The sequence below is a fragment of the Ascidiella aspersa genome, chromosome 5, assembly GCF_963924565.1.
Source record: "Ascidiella aspersa chromosome 5, kaAscAspe10.2, whole genome shotgun sequence".
NCBI lineage: Eukaryota > Metazoa > Chordata > Ascidiacea > Phlebobranchia > Ascidiidae > Ascidiella > Ascidiella aspersa.
In genome coordinates, this window is record NC_139451.1 from 8,496,311 (window position 1) to 8,498,810 (window position 2,500).

The following is a 2,500-nucleotide window of genomic DNA, read 5'->3' on the forward strand; positions in this document are numbered from 1 at the left end:
CTTTCGGGGCTACGCTAAAGTAGCTACCTGGTTGATCCTGCCAGTAGTCATATGCTTGTCTCAAAGATTAAGCCATGCAAGTCTAAGTACGAGCTCTCGTACAGTGAAACTGCGAATGGCTCATTAAATCAGTTATGGTTCATTTGATCGTACGTTTTACGTGGTTAACTGTGGAAATGCTAGAGCTAATACATGCGTGAAGCGCCGACCTCGCGGGAGGCGTGCTTTTATCAGACCAAAAACCGACCGGGCTTCGGCCCGCAACCTTTGGTGACTCTGGATAACTTTGCGGATCGCACGGTCTCGCACCGGCGACGGATCATTCAAGTGTCTGCCCTATCAACTTTCGTCGGTACGGTACTGGCCTACCGAGGTTCTTACGGGTAACGGAGAATCAGGGTTCGATTCCGGAGAGGGAGCCTGAGAAACGGCTACCACATCCAAGGAAGGCAGCAGGCGCGCAAATTACCCATTCCCGACGCGGGGAGGTAGTGACGAAAAATAACAATACAGGACTCTAAACGAGGCCCTGTAATTGGAATGAGTACACTTTAAAACCTTTAACGAGTATCCATTGGAGGGCAAGTCTGGTGCCAGCAGCCGCGGTAATTCCAGCTCCAAAAGTGTATATTTAAGTTGTTGCGGTTAAAAAGCTCGTAGTTGGATTTTGGGCGCAGGCGGCCGGTCCGTCGCAAGGCGTGTACTGGCCGTCCTGGCCTCACCTCCGGTTCTCCGCCGGTGCCCTTGACTGAGTGTCGGCGGCGGCCGGAACGTTTACTTTGAAAAAATTAGAGTGTTCAAAGCAGGCGATTCGCCTGAATAATGGTGCATGGAATAATGGAATAGGACCTCGGTTCTATTTTGTTGGTTTTCGGAGCGCGAGGTAATGATTAAGAGGGACAGACGGGGGCATTCGTACTGTGCCGTTAGAGGTGAAATTCTTGGATCGGCGCAAGACGAACGACTGCGAAAGCATTTGCCAAGAATGTTTTCTTTAATCAAGAGCGAAAGTCAGAGGTTCGAAGACGATCAGATACCGTCCTAGTTCTGACTATAAACGATGCCAACTAGCGATCGGGGGGCGTTAGTTTTACGACCTCTCCGGCAGCTTGCGGGAAACCAAAGTCTTTGGGTTCCGGGGGAAGTATGGTTGCAAAGCTGAAACTTAAAGGAATTGACGGAAGGGCACCACCAGGAGTGGAGCCTGCGGCTTAATTTGACTCAACACGGGAAATCTCACCCGGCCCGGACACAGTGAGGATTGACAGATTGAGAGCTCTTTCTTGATTCTGTGGGTGGTGGTGCATGGCCGTTCTTAGTTGGTGGAGCGATTTGTCTGGTTAATTCCGATAACGAACGAGACTCTGGCTTGCTAACTAGTTACGCGACCCAATCGGTCGGCGTCTAACTTCTTAGAGGGACTAGTGGCGTTTAGCCACACGAGATTGAGCAATAACAGGTCTGTGATGCCCTTAGATGTTCGGGGCCGCACGCGCGCTACACTGACCGGATCAGCATGTGCTCGCCTTGGCCGACAGGTCTGGGTAACCCGCTGAACCCCGGTCGTGCTAGGGATAGGGAATTGCAATTATTTCCCTTGAACGAGGAATTCCCAGTAAGCGCGAGTCATTAGCTCGCGTTGATTACGTCCCTGCCCTTTGTACACACCGCCCGTCGCTACTACCGATTGAATGGTTTAGTGAGGTCCTCCGATTGGACCTGGCGCGGCCGGCAACGGTCGAGCCGGCGTCCGAGAAGACGATCTAACTTGATCATTTAGAGGAAGTAAAAGTCGTAACAAGGTTTCCGTAGGTGAACCTGCGGAAGGATCATTAACGGTCTCGCAAACGCTTCGGCGAACGCGAAACTCGGACAAGCGAGAGAAAAAGTCTTTGCTACCCGGCGCCCGACCCGCGAGGAGCGGCGCGCCGGCCGGCGATTCGGTCACCCGGTAATGTTTGCGCGTCGAGTGCCGCGGTGCCGCGCGCTCCGGCTTCAAGCGTCGGCCTGGCCGACCGCTCGGCGCGGTCTATTTTGTCACCCTATAGTGCGAGGCACTGTGCGAGCGAAACAATCGTGGATGGCTCTTGGCGGTGGATCACTCGGCTCGTGAGTCGATGAAGGACGCAGCTAGCTGCGTGAATTAGTGTGAATTGCAGGACACATTGAGCATCGACGTTCTGAACGCAAATTGCGGCCTCGGGTCAATCCCGGGGCCGCGCCCGCCTCAGGGTCGCGTTGCAAACGTTCCGCGCGGGGATTTCTCCGCGCGGCTGCTGCGGCGTCGGACGCGCGAGCGCCCGTCCCGCTCAAGACAGCACGGCACGATGCGCGACGATCGCGACCAGAATCCCGCGCGGCGGCGGCGAGTCGACCTCGAAGAGGCCAACGGCTGGCGGCTCAAGGGCGGGAATCGAGGTGCGCGGCGGCGCGCGGCGCCGACGGCGAGCGCGGAACGGGAAGAATAGTCCCGGTCCTTACTTTCGGCCTGAGGTCGGAC

General features: G+C 55.6%; 2 non-coding genes and 1 pseudogene across 2 annotated transcripts; all 3 read left to right on the plus strand.

The window, feature by feature from the left end:
* The first annotated feature begins 24 nt into the window (after positions 1–24).
* LOC146142390 (small subunit ribosomal RNA) lies at positions 25–1,835 on the plus strand. The gene has a single exon (XR_014500107.1). It is a non-coding gene; the product is annotated as a small subunit ribosomal RNA (ribosomal RNA).
* A 247-nt stretch (positions 1,836–2,082) lies between these two features.
* On the plus strand, positions 2,083–2,236 carry LOC146142391 (5.8S ribosomal RNA). Its single transcript, XR_014498815.1, has one exon. It is a non-coding gene; the product is annotated as a 5.8S ribosomal RNA (ribosomal RNA).
* A 248-nt stretch (positions 2,237–2,484) lies between these two features.
* LOC146142392 (large subunit ribosomal RNA) overlaps positions 2,485–2,500 on the plus strand; it is a 3,679-nt pseudogene continuing 3,663 nt past the window's right edge.